At 41.7% G+C, this 21594-nt stretch overlaps 1 protein-coding gene across 1 annotated transcript in view; it reads left to right on the top strand.

Annotated features, from left to right (window-relative positions):
- The window catches only part of SUSD5 (sushi domain containing 5), an 81456-nt gene that overhangs the window by 1279 nt on the left and 58583 nt on the right, over window positions 1-21594 (top strand). Inside the window, exon 2 of the mRNA XM_027040562.2 lies at window positions 10729-10854. The gene's annotated coding sequence lies outside the window, so the exon portion shown is untranslated. The remainder of the gene's footprint in view (window positions 1-10728; window positions 10855-21594) is intronic.

Genomic DNA, 21594 nt, shown 5'->3' with positions numbered 1-21594 from the left:
CTTATTTGGAATATTCTTCCTCCAGAACTCCGCATTGCCCACTTCTTTGCTTGAAACAGGTGGGTTGTCTCCTCAAATGTCATCTTCAACGAAGCCTTCCCTGACCATTCAATCGGAAATATTTCACCCCAGTTACTTTCTCACCTCAGTCAACCTCTCTTATAACCGTCTTGTTTTCAAAATACCTAGTACCCCTTGAGATCATCTTTTATAATTTTTGGTATATTAATTACTGCCCGTCTCTTCACCCTGGAATGCAAGATGTCTATCTTGTTCCCTCCCTATGTTCCTACTGTTTCGAACAGTTCCTGGCTTATAGTGGATGTTCAATAAATATTGATGATTGATTGATTGAATGAATGAACATCTGTTCTCAGACTGGATGAAGATACAAAAGAGAACATGACCTGTCAAAATGGAGAGTGTGATAGAAGAAGAAAAACTGTAATTACTGATACGTTTTATCTATTTTAACATAAAATATTCATATAAGTAGTAAAATATAAATGTACAGTTTTTCAAAAGTGAACACTTATGTAAATACCACCTAGGTCAAGAAATGGAACATTGTAAAAAGCAACGAAGAACTCATGTGTCCTTTCCCAATGTTAACCGCCCCCCCCCTTTTCGAAGCGACCACTATCTTAATATTTATAGAAAACGCTTTCTTGCTATTCTTTATATAATTTTATAATTCATTAATTCTCATTTCTATAATGTATTCCACTGAATGTGTACACAAGAATATATCCATTCCACTGTTGATAGGCATTTAGGTTGTTTCGGTTATTTACTGTTTAGGACTATTTTACTTTATTTTATTTCATTTTTTAAGTGTTTATTTTTGAGAGAGAGAGAGAGAGAGAGACAGCATGAGTGTGGGGGGGGGGGCAAAGAGAGAGGGAGACACAGAATCTGAAGCAGGCTCCAGGGTCTGAGCTGTCAGCACAGAGCCCGACACGGGGCTCGAACCCATGAACTGTGAGATCATGACCTGAACTGAAGTCAGCCGCTTAACCAGGTGAGCCACCCAGGTTCCCAGGACTATTTTTATTTATTTATTTATTTATTTATTTATTTATTTATTTATTTATTCATTCATTTATTCATTCATTCATTTATTCATTTATTTATAATGTTTTTTCTTTTTTTTTTTTTTACTTTCTATGATTTATTTATTTTTTATAATTTACATCCAATTTAGTTAGCACATGGTGCAACAATGATTTCAGGAGTAGATTCCTTAGTACCCCTTACCCATTTAGCCCATCTCCCCTCCCACAACCCCTCCAGCAACCCTGTGTTTTTTCTCCATATTTAAGAGTCTCTTATGTTTTGCCCCCTCCCTGTTTTTATATTCTTTTTGTTTCCCTTCCCTGTGTTCATCTGTTTTGTCTCTTAAAGTCCTCATATGAGTGAAATCATAGGATATTTGTCTTTCTTTGACTGACTCATTTCATTTAGCATAATACCCTCCCGTTCCATCCACATAGTTGCAAATGGCAAGATTTCATTCTTTTTGATTGCCGAGTAATACTCCATTGTGTGTACATATATGTATATATACACATATGTATATATACCACATCTTCTTTATCCATTCATCCATTGATGGACATTTGGGCTCTTTCCATACTTTGGCTATTGTGGATAGTGCTGCTATAAACATGGGGGTGCATGTGTCCCTTTGAAAAGCACACCTGTATCCCGTGGATAAATGCCTAGTAGTGCAATTGCTGGGTCGTAGGGTAGTTCTATTTTTAATTTTTTGAGGAACCTCCATACTGTTTTCCAGAGTGGCTGCACCAGTTTCCATTCCCAATTGTTTATTCATTTTTTGAGAGAGAGAGGGGCAGAGAGAGAGGGAGACACAGAATCCGAAGCAGACTCCAGGGTCTGAGCTGTCGGCACAGGGCCCGACGCGGGGCTGGAACTCCCGAACCAGGAGGTCATGACCTGAGCCGAAGTCGGACGCTCAACCGACTGAGCCACCCAGGTGCTCCACCCCAGGACTATTTTAAAACAATGCAGTTATGAGCATTTCTCCTTGTGCACGGGAGTACTCATTTCTCTGGATGAGGGTTTCTTAACCTTGGCAATTTCTTAACCTTGGCCAGTGGCATGGCCCCAGTTGTTTAAACCAAAAATGTTTCCAAGCGTTTCCATATGTTACTGGAGAAGAACTGCCCCCCGTTGAGAATCACTGATCTAGGGTAAAGAACAAGCAGTAGAATTCCTGGTTTGTATACCTTTAGATTTACCACATGGGGGCAAAGTGTTTTCCAAAGTACTTTCAAGAGAAGTGACTTGGAATTAGCAGAGTAGAGAGCTCCAAGAATGGGTCCCTTGCAAGAACTGGTCTTCTCAGAAAGAATCCAGCTAGCCAAAAACTGACACAGGCAACATTTTTGGAACTCCGGAATCCAATCAAATACATGTGTCAAGTCACGAGCGCCTCATGGGGGGAGAAGCAGCTGAATTTTGGTAGGAGGCACTGTGTAGTTTTTGCTTGCCTGCCTAGCATCCTTTATTCCTGAGCTCATCAGCAGCCTTGTGGACAATGGCCCATGTTCCTGGTACAATGTATCGGTGCCACGGAAAGCAACATGGACATCATTCTCCAAAACTGTGGTCGTGAATTTGACCTGTCTGGTGGTTCCTTAAAGGACCAGTGCAGAGACTGATCGTTATTTTGCCTCAGGTTGGAGTAGCTTTCTGTGTGGCATCCGACAGAAGCATTTAAAGACATATGCTACCTGTTGCTGACTGGGGTAAGGAATGAAGGGTGAAGCCAACAGCATGACAGGCCCAAAGGCCTGGGTACGAGAAGTCTGAGGAGGAAGGTTCTGGGGAGACAAGATCAGTAAAGGACTACCGTGTGCACTGGGGGATCTGGAGGGCAGTGTGCATGCCCAGGGACAGACACATACTCAGAAAAGACCTGAGAGGACTCTAGACTTATAGTTCTGACTGATCTTTGGACTACATTTAAGTAGGAAGTGAAGGCTAAGGCAGAGTTGTCATCAGCTTGGCTTAGCATCGAAGGTGCATCCTAGCTCAGAGCCAATATGCAAAGACCCAGGAAGGTTTTTCTTTTCTTTTCTTTTCTTTTCTTTTCTTTTCTTTTCTTTTCTTTTCTTTTCTTTTCTTTTCTTTTCTTTTCTTTTCTTTTCTTTTTGTCTTTAGGCACTTAAGGAAATACATTCTGTCCCCTGGCTGGCTGCTGAGATAACAGAACAGAGACTTCAGTGAGCATATGTGACAAGTAGTACAATCCTTTGCAAAAACAGTTTGGAAATGGAAAGCTGTGACCTTCAGTGATCCACACCAGAAACCCTGTGGGAAGGGAGAGAATCCGTAGTGATGGCATTTGTCATTTAGGGCTTGGGGGAGAAGTGGACAGGGTACAGAGATGATTTCTAAACAGTATGAGGTTTCTTTTTGAGGTGAGGAAAATGTTCTAAAACTGTGGTGATAGTGGCACGTATCTGTGAATATACTAAAAACCACTGACTTGCACAGTTTACATTAGTGAAATGCATGCTATGTAAATTGTATCTCAATAAAGCTGTTTTTTTTAAAGCTATGTTGTTGGCTCATACACATGCTTTTTTTATGTTTATTTTGAGAGAGAGTGTGTGTGTGCATGAGTGGAGGAGGGGCAGAGAGAGAGAGAGAGAGACAGGGAGGGAGAGAGAATCCCAAGCAGGCTCCACACTGTCAGCACAGAGCCACAAACCATGAGATCATGACCTGAGTCGAAATCAAGAGTCAGACACTTACCTGACTGAGCCACCCAGGTGCCTCAGCTCATATACATTCCTACTCTAACATATTCCTGGTCATTTATCTTTGTATCAGTATGAACTATCCCTCTGGGTCCTGAACTTTTCTCTTTGAATCCCATTTACTTTTCCCCCTGCTTTATTGGTGTATAATTGATAATTAAACATAATATGTATTTAAGATGTACAACTTCATGATTTGATTTGATATAGGTATACATTGTGAAGTAATCATAACAATCGAGTAAATTAACACAGTCATTGCCTCAGAGTTACCATTTCCTTTTCTTTGTGTGTGTGTATGTGTGTGTGTGCTAAGAACATGTAGGATCTTCCCTCCTAGCAAAGTTTAAGTACACAATATGTTACCGTTAACTAGAATCACATTATTGCACATTAGCTCTCCAGAACTTACTCATCTTGCATAACTGAAACTTTGTGCCCCTTGACCAACATCTCTCCATTTGCCTCTACCCCCAGCCCTGGTAACCACCATCTATTCTCTGCCTTTACGTGTCTGACCACTGATAGATGCCACATATAAGTGAGATCATACAGTATTTGTTTTTCTGCATCTGGTTTCTTTCAATTAGCATTATGCCCTCCAGGTTCATTTATGTGGTCATAAATGGCAGGATTTCCTTCTTTTTAAAGACCAAATAATATTCCATTATGCAATATACAGATTTCCCTATCCTAAAAGTTTATATGGCTGTATTTATGTATATAATTGGGCTTTTTGTGACTGGCTTCTTTAACTTGGCACATTTTCAAGATTCGTCCAAGTTGTAGCATATATCAGTACTTCATTATTTTTTATGGCCAAATAATATTCCACTGAATGGACATACCACTTTTTGCTTATACATTTCTCTATTGACAGACATTTCAGTTGTTTCCAACTTTTGGCTATTGTGAGTAATGCTCCTATGGACATTCTTGGACAAGTTTTTGTAGGGACACGTGTTTTCATCTGACTTAGGTATATGCCTAGGAGTAAAATTGCTAGATCATATGGATCAAACTCTATGGTTAAGCATTTGGGGGAGCATTTGTTTTCCAAAGTGGCTACCGCATTTTAATTTCTACTTGTAGTGAATGAGGATTGTAATTTCTCCACAGCCATGTCAACACTTGTTATTTTTTCTTTTTTCTTTCTTTTCTTTTCTTTTTTCTTTTCTTTTCTTTTCTTTTTTTTTTTTTTTTAGAGAGAGAGGGAGAGAGAGCATGCATGTGGGGGAGAGGAAGAGGTAAGGAGAGAGAGAGAATGTTAAGCAGTCTCCATGCTGAACATGCAGGGCTCAATCCTATGACCCTGGGATCAGGACCTGAGCCAAACTCAAGAGGCAGACACTCAACCAACTGAGCCACCCAGATGTCCCAACACTTGTTATTATCTCACTTTTGATTCTAATCATCCTGGTGGGTGTGAAGTGATATTTCATTGTGGGTTTTTTTTTTAAGTTTTAAAAATTTTTTTAACGTTTATTTATTTTTGAGACAGAGAGAGACAGAGCATGAATGGGGAGGGTTAGAGAGAGGGAGACACAGAATCTGAAACAGGCTCCAGGCTCTGAGCTGTCCGCACAGAGCCCGACGCGGGGCTTGAACTCACAGACCGCGAGATCATGACCTGAGCTGAAGTCGGCCGCTTAACCGACTGAGCCACCCAGGTGCCCCTTAAGTTTTTAAAAAATATTGTAAGTACAATTCACTCTTCAAGATGAGTCTTGAACTCACAACCCCAAGTTCAAGTGTTGCATGCTCCAACTGAGCCAGCCAGGCCCCCTACACTGTGGTTTTAATTTACATTTTCCTGATGACTAATGATGGCCAAGTATCTTTTCAAGTGCTTACTGGCACTTACTGGTTTTTTATATCTCCCTTGGAGAAATGTCTATTTATATCCTTTGCTCATTTCTTTCTTTTTTTTTTCAATGTTTATTTCTTTTTGGGAGAGAGAGAGACAGACAGACAGAGAGAGACAGAGCACAAGCAGAGGAGGGGCACAGAGAGAGGGAGACACGGAACCCAAGGCAGGCTCTGGGGTCTGAGCTGTCAGCCCAGAGCCCAACATGCAGCTCAAACTCACGGACTGCAAGATCATGACCTGAGCCGAAGTCAGACGCTTAATCCACAGGCAGCCCTGCTCATTTCTAATCAAGGTAGCTGTCCTGTTTTCTTTTGTTGTAGGTGCTTTTGGTATCATATTTTAAGGATCTTTTGTCAAATCCAAGGTCATGAAGATTTATCTCTATGTTTTCTTCTAAGAGTTTTTAGCTTTTACATTTGGATCTTTGATCTATTTTGAGTTAATTTTTGCACATGACCTGAGCTAAGGGTCCAACTTCATTCTTTTGCATCTTGACATCCAGTTCTCCCAACATCATTTCTTGAAAAGACTGTTCTTTTCCCCATTGAATGGTCTTGGCACCCTTTTGAATATCAGCAGACCACAGATGTATAGGTTTATTTCTGGACTCTCAATGTTATTCCGTTAACAACAGAGCTTTAAATTACATATCACAAAAATTGACAAATGTGACTGAGATGCACATTTTTTCAAATACACAAAATGTTCCCTTAATCAGGAAGGGCCACCATGGAGAGCTACAAAGCCTCCATACTATGCAACCATAAAGGGCATTAGTCACATAAATTAGGACAGAATTAGTACCCCCAGAGTTGTGCAACATGATATCCCTGCCCAAAATTAATCATAGTGGGACATCAAGGATGTTGTTTGAAATTCTTTAAAAAACCCTACTGACTCTATTCACTGACCATGGTACAATAAAATTAGACAAATGACAAAACATAACCATAAATTGAAGACCTAACAGGCAGATTTGAATCAATCATGGTTGAGGGATGAAATAAAACTTGAAATAAAAATGTTTAGAACTAAACAAAATGAAGTAATATGGATGCATACTTGTGGGTATCAGCCGATGCAGTAGGTAGAGGAAATGTTATTATCATTAAATCATTAAGTAAAAAACAAAACAACTAAAACAAAGCAGAAGAAACTAGAAAAAATACACAAACCTAAAGTACATTGAAGAGGGGCTCCTGGATGACTCCATCAGAAGAGCATGTGACTCTTGATCTCGGGGTCACGAGTTTGAGCCCCATGTTGGGTGTAGAAATTACTTAAATAAATAAAACTTAAAGAAAAATTATGTTGAAGAAAAAACTAGTAAAAATGAAGGAAGTTTAAGACGACAAAGGACAAATTACAGGTTAGGAGAATATATTTGCAAAAAAACACATCTGATGAAGAACTTGTAACCAAAATATACAAAGAACTTTTAAAATTCAGTAAGAAAACAATCCAATTTAAAAATGTGCAAAAGATCTGAACAGACACTTCACCAGAGACTACATGCAGAAGGCAAATAAGCTTATGAAAAGACGCTCAACATCATATGCCGTACAGGAATTGCAAATTAAAACAACAATGAAATACCACTGTATACCTAGTAGAATGGTTAAAGGCTAATGGAGATGCAGAGCAACAGGAACTGTTGGGAACGTAAAGTGGTAAAGCCACTTCGAAGACAGGTTAGCAGGGTTTTTTTGTGTTGTTGTTGTTTTTTTTAATGTTTATTTTTGAAAGACAGAACATGAGCAGGGGAGGGGCAGAGAGTGAGGGAGACCCAGAATCCGAAGTGGGCTCCAGGCCCTGAGCTGTCCACACCGAGCCCGACGCGGGGCCTGAACTCATGAACCGTGAGATCATGACCTGAGCCGAAGTCGGATGCTTAACCGACTGGGCCTGGCGACCCCAGGTTAGCAGTTTCTTATAAAACTAAACATACTCTTACCATATGACCCAGCAATTCTACTCTTTGGTATTTACCAAAACGAGTCAAAAGTGTATGTTCACACAAAAACCTGCATAATTATTCATTATTGCCCAAACTTGGAAGCAATGAAGATATACTTCAGTAGATGAATGAATGGCACTGTTACATCTCTTCAATGGGATATTATTAGCATAACAACAAATGACCTGTCAAACCATGAGGAGACATCAAAGAATCTTTACTGTCTATTGGTAAGTGCAAGAAACCAATCTGACAGCTTACGTACTGTAAGACTTCAAGTACATAACATTCTGGGAAACGCAAAAGAGTAAAGACAGTTAAAAGGTCAATGGTTGTCGGGAGTGCGGGGGAGCACAGGGGATTTTTAGTGCAGTGAAATGATTCCGTACGGTACTGTGATGGTGGACAGATGTCATCCATTTGTCAAACCCTTAGAACTACACAGTACAAAGAGAGACACCTTTATTATGCTAAGTGATGTAAGTCAGACACAGAAAGACAAATACCAAACGGTCTCACTTATATGTGGAATCTAAACAAAATAAACCAGCCAAAGAGCAGAAACAGACATGTAAATAAAGAGAGCAAATAGGTGGTTGCCAGGGGGGAGGATGGGGAGATGGGCAAAATAAGTGAAAGGGAATGGGAGGTACAGGCTTCCAATTATAGAATGAGTAAGTCATGGCAGGGAAGGTTACAGTATAGGGAACACAGCATTGTGTGGTGACAGAGGGTGGCCACACTCACGGTGAGCACAGCATAAAGTATAGACTTGCCCAATCACCGTGTCGCACACCTGAAACTAATGTAACTTGTGTGTCAACCATACCCCAATTGGGAAAAAAAAAAAAAAAAAGACTAAACCCTAATGTAACCTACAGACTTTAGTTAATCATAATGTATTGGTTCATCGGTGGTAACAAATGTACCACAGTAATGCAAGATGTTCAGAATAGGGGAAATTGTGAGGGAATGTCCTGGGGTGGGGTGGGGTTTTCACATATAGAAAATATATGTGAACTCTGTGCCGTCTGCTCAATTTTTCTGTAAACAAAAGAGCTCTAAAATATTAAAGTCTCTTAATTAAAAAAAAAATCAGAAATTCATCACAGGGAGAAAAATAGAGTTGAAGAGAACCAGAATGTGTTTTTTTTGAGAAAATTAGTAAAATAGTTAACTCCTGATAATATTGATCAAGTCAAAAAGGGAGGTGGGGGTACCTGGGTGACTCAGTTGGTTGGGCATGCGACTTCGGCTCGGGACATGATCTCACGGTTCGCGGGTTCAAGCCCCACATTGGGCTCTGTGCTGACAGCTCAGAGCCTGGAGCCTGCTTGGGACTCTGTGTCTCCCTCTCTCTCTGCCCCTCACCCGCTTGCACTCAGTCTGTCTCTGTCTCTCAAAACTAAATAAACATAAAAAAAATTTTTTTAAGGGAGAAAGTGCACGTAAAAACATTACAGGCATTTTATGAGAAAAACAATAGATAATACCAGGAATAATTTTGCACTAATAAATTTGAAACCTCAGATGAAAATAGTCATTTTTCTCTAGAGTTGTAAATTTCAAAAATAAATTGTAAACTTCAAAAAAGAAAAGTAAAGGAAATGTAGAAAACATAAAAAGGCAACTAACCACGTGAGAAATGGAAAAATCTAGGAAACTTCCCAAATGTATCAAATGATGTTACAGACAGGTTTTGCAAAAAACTCCAGGGAAGAGAAAAATGCTATCTTATATAAAATATTGCAGAGCCCAGAAACCATGGAACACTAACTTATGTTGTGGGTTTGGAAGAATCTTGTCACGAAAGTTAGACCCACATAGACAGCAAAACAGTAGCCACTAAGCAGAAGGCAGGCTCACTTATACACACAGGTGTGAAAATCCTCACTATTAGTGTTAGCACATCAATTCTAGCAAAGTGGCAAAGCGCTAAGGGTCATCAAGCTTTCCTCACCGAATGCAAAAGTGATCTGGCCGACCTGGCTTTCGCTAGCCATTCGCGAAGGCTCGCACTGACCGCCCCTGGGGGTGCACATAGGGAGGAAGCCATGGGGTGCTGGTCTGGAGGGGGGCGGTATGTGGAGTGGGGGTAGGGTCGGGAGGATACCTACAGCCCAGGTGGGGGGATCCACAAGTGAGTCGTCCCCAGCAACGTGCGGGCAGCCTCCCCAGCGGAGTCCGCAAGGCAGCCAGTGGGTTCTGTGCCGTGGGGTGTCCCGCCTGCCGTTCTGCCAGCCTCTTTGTCCCCCCAGCGACCCGAGCTGTAGAGCAGGCCTCGGGATTCTGGACGGAGCAGGAAAGGAGCGGCCTCTCCACAGCCGCTCACACGCTCTCACTCTCTCCCATGGGAGAAATCACCGGCTGGGAAGTTTTCTCTTGCACTGAGCTGTGCCCCCGTAGGAGAGATGTGGGCGACACAGGTGAAGTGAAGCTGTTCCTCTTACCCTCTCCAGCGCATCTAATCCCAAAGGTGTATTTTTTCCTCCAACGGTGCCGGACTTCTGCACTCTCATCCATGGCTGATGGCCAATGTTTATGTTGGGAGAAAGAGGTAGAAACTCCTATTCCACCACTCACTGATGTCACTCTCCATTGTCTCTTCCTAGGATTCTATTAGACACACCGTGGGACTTCTGGGTCTGTTCGCCATATGAGGCAATACAAGATTGATCTTCCCCCTCCCCCCCATATTTTCCATCTTTTACCTCACTGTGCTGTCTCCCAAGAGATATTCTCAGCTTGACCTTCGGTTCTCTAATGATTCTTTGGCCGTGTCCAGTCTGTTATTCAACCCATCTATTTGGGTTTTTGCAAATTCCAACAGCTATGTGTTGTATTTTCAAAATCTTTTTTAGTTTTTTTTTCTCTCACAGCTGACTCTTCACATTTTGTAGTGATTTTACATTTTTTAAAATGATTTTTAGACTTCTGAAGGGTTGCAAAGATAGGACAGAGTTGTTGCATCTTTCCCTTTAATGCTGACGTCTTACACAACCAGGGGGCAATTATCTAAACTAAGAAATTACCGCTGCTACCTTACTATTAACTGAACTGCAGCTTTATTCAGATTTCACCGGTTTTTCACCGATGTCCTTTTTCTGTTCCAGCATCAAATCCAGGACCTCACGTTGCATTTCCTTGACCTGCCTTATCGGTGTCCTCCAAATTGTGACAGTTCCTCAGTCATCTGCAACCTTTCATGACCTTCACACTTTTTGAAGAGTACTGATCAGGTATTTTTGAGAACATTCTTCAATTTGTGTTTGTCTGATACCTTCTCGTGATTCTATTGAAGTCGTAGATTTTGGGGAAGAATACAACAAAGCCTGTGGTTCCTCCTCAGTGCATGGCAGAAGAGAGTTCATGTCAATAAGTCTTATTGGGGTGACGTGAGCGGCACCCAGTCATTTAAGCATCTGACTTTGGCTTAGGTCACGATCTCGTGGTTCGTGGGTTCGAGCTCCGCATTGGGATCTGTGCCGACAGCTCAGAGCCTGGAGCCTGCCTTAGATTCTGTGCCTCTCTCTCTCTGCCCCTTCCCTGCTCATGCTCTCTTTAAAAAAAATTTTTTTAAAGTGAGTCTTACTGAGGTGACGTTAAAGCTGATCATTTGGTGCGGGTGGTGTTGGCCAGGTTTCTCCACTGTATAGTGACATTTCCCTTTGTAGTTAATACATATCTTGTGGAGACATACTTTGAAGATATGCAAATATTGTTTTTCTCCTGAAACGTTTGCCAACTAATTATAGTATTTATGGGCAGATATTCTTGCAGCTAGTGTGACGGTGGTGTTCTAACTGTGATGGTGGTTATTCTCCTCCCTCACTCCTTTTACACTTATTATTGACATTCTTCTGCAAGAACGAGTTGTTCCTTGGGGGCCTGGGTGGTTCAGTCGGTTAAGCGTCCAACTTCGGCTTGGGTCGTGATCTCTCAGTTTGTGAGTTCGAGCCCCGCATCAAGCTCTGTGCTGACTGGTCAGAGCCTGGAGCCTGCTTCGGATTCTGTGTCTCCCTCTCTCTCTGCCCCTCCCCTGCTCGTGCTCTGCCTCTCTCTCTCTCTCTCAAAATAAACATTAAAAAAAGAAAAGAAAGAGTTGTTCCTTCTCCCCAGTTAATATATTTATTCAATTCAATTATTTGCTATGTTATTAGCTGTGTGATGCCTTTGAGTAGCCATTACCAAATTTTATGCAAGTTTTTAAACTGTTCTTGTGCTTCAGAAAGAGACTAATCTAACTTATTTCACCATTACCAGAAATGAAAACTCCCTTAAACATTTCCTGTTTATGTCCCACAGATAGAGGTAGATATCATAGCTATAAATACAGATAGATAGATAGATAGATAGATAGATAGATAGATAGATAGATAGATATGCTATAGATAAATAGGCATAGGTTGTATTGGTATTGAGTACATTTTAATTTATTACATGAGTGATATCATAACTGTACTCAGTAAATGTCTTTGTTTTCTCAACAAGTATGGCACAGGCTTCCATATTAAAACATACAGATCTTCCTCATTCTTTTCTGAATAATACCCACCAAACTCAGAATGATGGACAGGGAGGGTCGTAAGGGTTTGCCTTTTGACATGATTAGTAGTCAAAGGGTACCTCGGATTTTATATAACATTTTCATTATGTTATAAGGTGAATGAATTTGTTTTGAGTTGCATAATTAAACATTTGAAAAATGAGTAGCTATACTGGTGGAAAGGGCATTTTGTAGTAAGAACAGAAAACCTTTAGGTAAGGGAGCGTCACTTTTCCAGACAACTTCTTTGGCATTTGGGGACTATATTTAACATACTGTGTTTATGTTTTTTAAGATTTTATTTTTTAAGTAATGTGTGCCCCCAATGTGGGGCTCCACCTTACAGCCCTGAGACCAAGAGCCTCATGTCCCACCCACTGCAACAGCCAAGCGCCCCTAACATACTGTGTTTACGGTAACTTTTTCTCTGTAGCATTTCAAAACATCCTCCTCCTCCTCCATTTTTTCCTCAGTAATTTGGCCAATATCACCAGCTAATCAATCCGTATAATCTGTTCACTGATAACAGAATCTTTTCCTCTGAATACTGAGTCATTCTTTCCATCTGTTTTTCCCTTTTGCTTTGTAAGCAAACATTGTGCATTTTTGTGGGACCTGGAAGCTGAAGTTAAGAATTGTTTTGTTTTTTTCATATGAATGAAGATGAAGTTCCTTAAAAACCAAGTCCAAATAGCTACAGAACAATTCTTTTATCTGCCCATTTCTTCATAGACTATTTTGCAGGGCCCTCTTAAAAGTCAGTAGACAAGAAAATGTGCTGTCTTAAAATATAATATAATGAAAAACGGTGGGCTTCTAGTTATTCTCCCAAAGGTTTTCCTACCCTTTCTAATAAATTAAAGCAAGCTTGGCCATCTTTTCATGGATGGCATAGAAGGTAAACAGGGCGTGACTAGCGATCTAAGATGTAAATAATGCAAACCTTCTCAGAGCAGGGATCTTTTTCTGCAGGGTTTAGTCTGGCATTAAGTCAATGTCTGCTGGGGCTACGTACCCATGCAGCATCTCCCACGCTGTGGCTGTCCCCTCTTAATCCCAATCCAGCTTCATCCCTGGACTTTGGCAGTCAACCTCCTCCAACTGGAATGTTCCTTGAGACTGCTTCTTGACTTCTTGTTTTCCTATCACTTGTTCATTGGATGAGTGAGTGAGTGAGTGAGTGAGTGAGTGAATAGAAGCTCATTAATTTGCTCGTGGTCATAGTACTACCAAGGGGCAGAACCCTTTTGTTTCTCTGTTCGGCACTCTGCTACCCACTGTAGAAAGTAAGAGAGACACAAAATTAATTCCTCTCCTTTTGCTGACTCCCTGTGTGGGTCCAAGTCAATTCTAGTTATGTGCCTGGAAAACCGTCTCGTGTATTTTCCTATTAATGTATCTGCACTGTCATTTGTGGATGACTTAGTTATTGTTGATTTGCTAACTCGGCAATGAGTGGTTTTAGCTTCTGTTACATGATATTAAAATGAGACAATATTTGCACATAGCTTGACACACATCTTCAGACTGAAGCCTCAGATGAATAACAAATATTAAAAGAAGATGAGTTGGTATGTTGAACAAAAGGAATATATGGATTGCGATAAAAGCACGTTTGTTTTTACCTCCCACTGTTCCTCTGAACATTATTTAATGGAGATAATTGTCCCTGTCCCTCAGCTCCCTGTGGGTCCATGATTTGTTTTCCACTTTAAGGTAAAGGTCCCACCACACTTAAATTTACAAATAGTTTTGTTTCAGAAAGTGGCACTAGGCACTTGATCAAATACACGGTCTTGCTTGGCATCGTCTTCTCTCCTCCTGTTTTGGCTCCCATGTCCCTGTGGAGGCCTCTCTCTTTGGGGATCGCTCATAGCTCTTTTCTCAGCTCTTGGACAGCTTACACAAACCTCTGTCTTCGTGTTGAAGTCCCCTCGCCCTTCCAGACAGCCTTGTGTGACAGGACCAAGACAACTCCATGCCAACGCTTTCCAGCAGGGCCAGCATTTGGTCCCACAATCTGACAACTTTGGGAGTGTGGGGATAGAGGCTCCAGCCTGGCCAACAGGAGGCACTCCAAACACAAAGAACCACCACACATGAGGAAAGAGGCCACGGGACCCACCCATCTCTCCCTTGCTGGGGTTCACTGAACAACAAATGCAGGGCAACAGAATAATTAACCCAGCAAGTTGATGGCAGACTAAGAGGGGAATCCAGCCTTCTGATGGCTAGGCATCTTGGGCCCTTCTGTCGCACTGTTTTTTGAAGCAAATGTTAAAATATCCATGCCTTTCCTACACTTCGGTAAGACGCAGAATCAACATATGGGCTAAGATGCGGGATGTTTAACATGTCACATCATTAGACCAAGCTTTTCCTGTCTTGTCCCCATGTTCCATGTACTTGATGACCATTCTTGTGGAAACAAAGGTTTGGGTGCACAGCTTAACAAGTACAGGCATACCAGTGGTTCCAAAAGAGTCTATTGATAACACGCGGACTATCTGGAGGAGGTCTAGGATGAATGAATGGCCCCCAGAATAGCAGTCGTCTTGTTTAATGGCTGAGGGTCACACTGGAAATGTGACCAAGAGATGCCCCGCTTTCCCAGAGCAAGAGGGTGTGGTTCAGCAGTTCCTCTGTGATCTTTAAGGAAGTGAGGCTCTTGATGTCAGACATGATAGGAGATTGGAGTATATTTAACCTTCCTGCTACCACAAATTTGTCCTTGCTCAGCTCTCCTACCCTTTATTGGGCACCTTCTGTGCCACGTACTGAGCTAGAAGCTGTAGGTGTAAAGGAAGTCACAGGCTTTGCCCTCAAGTAGTTTGCAGAGCAAGGCAATGAGCTAAAGTACCACGTATTATTAGAAATTATTATGGATAATCATTTTATCTGTAGAAAGTTTTTTGATTTACCAAGTAATTCGATCTAAAAACCCTGTACGTCAGGTGGCCTTATCATGTCTATTTTATAGGCAAACAAACTGAGACAGAAGATGTAAAGTGATGTCTCCAGTATGGATATGAAGTTGCAAAAGTCAGACTTAAACTCAGTTCTGCTGACTCCTTTCCCGAGTGGTCCCTCTCAGTGGCATGTGAATCTCAATAGGATCAGTCTTCCGTGAAAGCTGCAGGATTCAAACCAGGGACTCCCGGAGATATTTAGGAGATTGGAGCGCCGGAGCCCTCCCAGGGTCCCTGAAAACCCAGCACAGCAGCAACCTGTGGGTAATACTCCCCTGGGAACAAGCCTCACCCTGAGGGGTAGCCCTGCAGCCGCCTCCTTGGCCGCCTGGAATGGCCTTCCCGCCAAGTCCAAAGACTGTCTTCCTCTGGGGCCAGGGTTTCTGAATTGCTTTCTGTGGGCTCATTCCTACTTTTCATTAGATTAGGTGCAAACACTCTGAGTAAACAAAATAAAAATTCCCTAGCATTGGCAGCCCAGTGCTAACGGCTACACCCTGGATGATTTTCTTTTAGTTAATAATTCAATTGCCAAAAATGTTGGTGGGGGGGTGGGGGGCTTGGCAGGGACTTGCCTCCAGCTGCAAATCAACTTCAGACCCCAGAGGAACTTGAAAGAACTACCAGTGCCCACAATGGTTCTTCAGTGCAGCCTGTGTTTACTCAGGACCAGCCCACAACCTCCATAGCCCCAAAGGCGGCCTGCATGTAAATGCTACATTGTGCAGTGATTTGGGGTTATGTGGCTTCAGGCTGGTGGCAGATGATTTGTGAGGCTGCTTCAGATCCATCAGGTTTGAAATTCGACATTGGCTGGTATGTTTTGCTTTTACGCTCATTCATTCCTCCTTCCATTCATCAAAGCTTAATTAAATGCCTACTGTGTGCTAGGCACTGTACTAGCTACCAGCTATAGGAAAACATAAAAGGACATGGTCATTGCCCTAAAAAAAAGATGATAAGGAGAGACCTGTGCAATCCCTTGACAAGTTCCCTATTCTACTCAGAGCATTAACGTGACCCTTGTCATGCTCTCTTCTTGGGATCCTCTGATGAGTTAAACTCAACAGATTGGGGTATATGATTAATTCATCAGACATAGGTACTTCATAGAACCAGGTACTTCCCAAGGCAGCAGAGTTAACAACACAGAAAAACATGGTCTCTGTCCTCAAGGATATTCAGACTAGTGGGAGAGAGGGATCTGCTGGACAATGGTTGCATTAAGGAGCCATAATTAGTAAGAGACAACCGTTCAGGCTATGGTGTAAGGACAAGGGAGAGAGTCTTGGGTGGAGGGACTGGACCAAGTTACAAAGAGGACTCTACAGACGAGATGATGGTACTGATTCAAGAAAGATGAGCAGGTGTTCATCCAGGTGGGCTGTGGGAAACGCAGTGTCCCCAATACCATGGACAGTATCTCATTCATTCTTTCATCAGACATTTATTGAGTGCCCATTATGTGCCAGGCACTGGAATAGGTACTGTAGTAGACATTAGCAATACACAGAATGGCAAGACCCCTGGAAACTTATTCTCCAGAGGAAAGGATAGACCTATAAATATAGAACCATAATACAGTGACCTAAGGTGTGCAGTCAGAAGGTGTTCAAGAGGTTACTTATGGTTTCTTTCTCATACCTGGACACAGAGTGTCAACATTAGAGTCTGCCTTTCTAGAACTTAACCCTAATTTAATAGGAAGAAATGTTTACAGGGTATACAAGAGGCAACATGGTACGAAGGTAAGAGTGGGGATTTCGGAATCGTATACAACTGTGTTCAAATCCCACTTTTGCCAAGCTAGCTGTATGACCTTGGGCAATTTGCATAACCTACGTAGAAAAAAAGCTCCATCTTCTCATCTGCAACCTGTCTATGGTTGTTGCAAGGATTAGAGATAATCTATATTATTAAAGTGCCTGGTTATCATAGGTGATCAGTAAAAGGCAATTACTTCTTAGTGTGCAAATAACATTGAGAAGTGAATTTCCAGTACCGAAGTGAGACGTTAAGGCTGATCATTATTCATTACTTCATTGTTAAGAAAACTATGATCAGTGTTTGACCTTCTGACTCCATATGACCAGGAGAAATCTGGACATAACAAAATATAGATGAGGCCAGGTATGCTAATTCAATTTCTGAACCTTCAGTGGTTATTCCAAGAGATCCTACTTAATGATCCAGGCCATTAGAGTCCTTGGTCAGATTTTAGGCAGAAAACCAACTTTCTCTCTCTACAACCAAGAAAACAAGTTGGACAGTATAGACTAGTCTATGGATTTTCTAGGGATTGGAGCGTAGCCAGACATCTTTTTGAATGCGTGAACTCTGAAATACCTTAACCAAAGCAAAATATTTTGAATGTAAACAATAGACTCTCAGGGAGGGTCTAAGCTCATTCCATTTCTCGTGTACAAATTTAAGTAGCACGGAATGTTTACAAGTGCTGTGTTTATATGTGATTATGGGAAACTAGGGGACGAGGAGACCTGAGAAGAGGGGGAGAGACGAGCAGAAGGTGGCCACAGAATATTGCACAGTGTCCAGTAGGACTGCTAAAAATAGGGAAATCTAATACTCCGTTTTAAGTGGTTCGCATTTATGCAAAAATATCCTCTCTCTTTTCTAAATCCTTTGATTAAAAGGGCTATTTTGTAGGTAAAGCTTTAAGTGAATAGTTTGGGCAAAAATAAAGAAAAAGGTACTCCAACATAAATTCCACATTTGAATGGACACTAGGCTGGAAATAAAGTGACAGCCACTTTCTGTAAATCAGCAGCAGGGGCAGGGATTCAAAACCCAGGTGTCCCAGAAAAGTTCAGAAACTTTTGGGTGGACTTTGGACTTTTCACAGACACTTGTGACTTTGTGAAATTAACATGTGTTAAGTAAAGCTGGAGAGAAGTTTATTGCTTGCAGGTCCCGAAGTAAGTACCTGGCCGTGCCTCAGGGGACCACGTGGAAAGGTCAAGGCAGGGTGCAGGCAGAGAGCATTCTGGATGTTATTTTTTCTCCCCTATTCACTATCTCTTTGTCTTTTCACTATCCTCACTGGGAGATTTCTCAGCTTTATCTTCAAGGCCATCTACTGAGTTTTCCATTTCTGATCTTACGGTGGTCTCTAAATATTTCTTTTTGGGAGGGCGAGGGTTGTAAAAGCAATCTAGCCGAGTAAATATATAAAGATCTAACTGACTTTATTAAATGATTCATGAATGATTCACGAACTAGACCGGCAGCATCCCACCTAGAAGGTTTTTATAGGAAGGAGGGTGGGGCACAAAGTTATTAGCAAAGGAAAAGAAAGGGCTGTTTGAGGCAAGGTCACCTTTCCTTAGGGGAAAGGGCAAGGGTCTTATTAGGTAGATTACCTCATCTTGTTTTGAGTGGGTGGAGAAGGCATCTGTGATAGATTCCTCATAGATTCTGATCAGAAAATTCCTGACTGACCAATTAAGACTACATTTGGGGGAGGTTGAAACTGCAATTAGGTATTAGGTTCAGATTTGGTGATTTGACTTAAGAGATGCCATTTGGGGCTGATGGTTTTCTTTTCAGCAGGATAGAACACTTTCTTTCTTTCTTTCTTTCTTTCTTTCTTTCTTTCTTTCTTTCTTTCTTTCTATGTTTATTTGTTTTGGAGATAGAGCGTGAGTGGGGGAGGGGCAGAGAGAGAGGGAGACACAGAATCTGAAGCAGCCTCCAGACTGAGTCTTATCTTCACGAGGGCAGTAAGGTTATTTTGTTGAAGTTTCCTTTTCCCTGCATTGTCTCTGTCTTTTCTGGGTTTTTCTTCTCCTCCTCCTCCTCCTCCTCCTTCTTCTTCTTCTTCTTCTTCTTCTTCATCGTTTCCTTAGTTAGGTCTCTATCATATTACAGGTTTTCCTCAGATATCTGGTGGTCCTGCATTGTCTACCTTTCAACACGTGAAGCCATCAAGGGATGTGTGCTGTGACAACACTGACACATAAGGAGCCATCTAAGTCATGACACATCTCCATTTGCTATTTAGATGGTTACGTAACTTACATGACACCTCCAGGCACCCGTGCCCCGTGGAGCCATAGACTAAAGGCTTATTTACCATCAGCAATCCTAGACAACCAAGTACATCCTTCCAAAAGCATTCCAAGGGCGAGACTTCCCTGCCAGCAATATCATTAGATTGTTTGATGGGAGGTCTGTCATTAAATGCTTATAGAGGTATCTGACTGGGTCACCTTCTTCCTTTCCTGGTGTCTCTCCCAAGTCGTGAAGGGAATGAACCACAGACCTGTTGCTCAGCCAGTTCCTTCACTGCATTCACAGCATGCTGGACCTCTTATTCCATCAAAGCAAGGACCAAAGGGCATTGATAGTATTATCCCCATTTAACAAACAAGGATGAGAACCTCAGCCCGTAAACAGTTCCCCGTGGTCATGGCATCTGGTAAAAGCAGGAGGCTCTCACACGGCTAGCCTCGAGTTCTCGTCTCCATTGTGATCCCATGGACAAGGTCCCTTAGCCAAACAGCCCCCCTTACCGTGGGGACCAGGCATAGTGTCTGCTTTTCTCTGAGTAGTGGAGAGTTCCAGTTCCCCACCAGCCTGAGGGAATTATTCAAACAGGACAAGCACATCCTCCCAGGAGGATCAGAGAACACCTGACCTTCTTGTTACTTCAAAGCCTATGTCCCTTAGCCCCTACTTGTTCACTTTGTTCCCAAATGACCCTGCATGGCATGCGGGGTCCTTCTCCCCTACGCTGTGAGTGTAAGTGACTATTAAACCACTACTGGGATGCCCGGGTGGCTCAGTCAGTTACGCACCAGACTTTGGCTCAGGTCATGATCTCATGGTTCGTGAGTTCGAGCCCTGCTCCCTCGGGCTCTCTTCTGCCAGCTCGGAGCCTGCCTCAGACCTTCTGTGTCTCTCTCTCTCTGCCCCTCCCTGGCTCGCTCATGTGCTTGCTCTCTCTCTCAAAAACAGATAAACATTAAAAAAAAAAAAAACCTGCTGTCAATCTTACCTGTCTAGTGTTGGGGATCATGTGTTCAGCCATCCTCATAACTTTAGGGAGAAAAGACAATAAAATAAAAGAATGATCCCAGGAGATTAAAAGTAGGAAATCCGAAAGAAGAGGGGCGCCTGGGTGGTTCAGTCGGGTGGCCATCCAGCTCTTGATTTTGGCTCAGGTCATGATCCCAGGGCCGCAGGATCCAGCCCCTTGTTGGACTCCACACTGAGTGTGGAGCCTGCTTAGGATTCTCTCTCCTTCTCTCTCTCTCCCCTGCCCTCCACCTCTCCCCTGCCCCTCTCTCTCTCTCTCCCCTGCCCCCCACTGCCCCCACCCACCATGCCCCACCGTGCATGTTCGCAAGCACGCTCTCTCTCTCTCTCTCAAATTAAAAAAAAAAAAAAAAAGGAAATCCAAAAGAAGAGATTTGACAGAGGGAGGAAACATCGAATAAATGATATAAGTATATAAGTTGGGGGTGGAAAGAAGATTGATGTTGTTTAAGGGCACAAACTTCAACAAGTAGTGAGTAAGCCACAGTGATGGAACATGCACTGTTTAAAGAATATGGACAACAATACTGCACCATGATTACGGAATGTGATAATCTAGAACAAAGGCTATGATATTACAAGATATAAATGTATCCACAGTGATGGAATGCACTGTTTAAAGCATATGGACAACAATACTGCACCATGATTACGGAATGTGATAATATAGAACAAAGGCTATGATATTACAAGATATAAATGTATCAAAATGACATTTTGTACACCTTAAATGTATACAATGTTATATGTCAAATATACTCAATAATAAACAAATAATCCAAGCAAATTCCCCGGGTCTACAGGATACCACGGCTTGTTTGAAATTATGGATTATATGGGCATCATAATGTATTCAAGAATTCTAGAAACATCCAGAGGTTTCTTAATTTAGTGTGGATATTATTTATTGGTATTTATATAATCACCAGAAAAAAATAAAACAATTTACGATAGCCTTTAAATAATGTCAAATGTTATCTTTTGACAGAATTGAGCTTCCAAAAAATTTATTCTGATTTCATGCATACAGTTGGTGAAAAAAATTGGACCATTATTGGAGTAGACTTATTTTCTATTTAAAGTATCTGATAACACCATGTGAAACGGGCATCATTTAGGCATCGATGGAATCAACGTATGTGCACAAGAAAACTTGAAATAGAATGAAAGAAATTAATTTAAAAGAAAAGTCATTTGAATAGAAAAGTCACGTTTCATAGAATGATATGTGAATGGATATTGTACCTGTTAAAATGTTGTCTTCAAACTTTTGAAATGATTGCCGATTCTTCCTTAGCAGATTCATGTGTTCTGATTTTCATGTTGTCCGTGATATTTCTCAGGTCCGTGATGGTTGGTAAATATTGACAAATATTTTGGGTAACCTACGTGTTCATTACTAACTA

Source organism: Acinonyx jubatus, chromosome C2 (assembly GCF_027475565.1).
Source record: "Acinonyx jubatus isolate Ajub_Pintada_27869175 chromosome C2, VMU_Ajub_asm_v1.0, whole genome shotgun sequence".
In the NCBI taxonomy this organism is placed as follows: domain Eukaryota; kingdom Metazoa; phylum Chordata; class Mammalia; order Carnivora; family Felidae; genus Acinonyx; species Acinonyx jubatus.
The sequence above is the reverse complement of the archived record's forward strand: the minus strand, read 5'-3'. Positions and strand labels throughout refer to the sequence as shown.